Source organism: Arachis duranensis, chromosome 5 (assembly GCF_000817695.3).
Source record: "Arachis duranensis cultivar V14167 chromosome 5, aradu.V14167.gnm2.J7QH, whole genome shotgun sequence".
Taxonomy (NCBI): domain Eukaryota; kingdom Viridiplantae; phylum Streptophyta; class Magnoliopsida; order Fabales; family Fabaceae; genus Arachis; species Arachis duranensis.
Window position 1 is genome coordinate 60,327,581 of NC_029776.3, and position 220 is coordinate 60,327,800.

A 220-nucleotide genomic window follows, 5' to 3' on the forward strand; every position below is an offset into this window, starting at 1 on the left:
TTGGAAGAGTGCTAGGAGGGAGTTCAGTAATTTTCTTACTCAGCTGACCCACTTGTGCCTCCAAGTTTCTAATGGAGGACCTTGTTTCAGTCATGAAACTTTGAGTGGTTTTGATTAGATCCGAGACCATGGTTGCTAGGTCAGAGTGGTTCTGCTTAGAATTCTCTGTCTGTTGCTGAGAAGATGATGGAAAAGGCTTGCTATTGCTAAACCTGTTTCT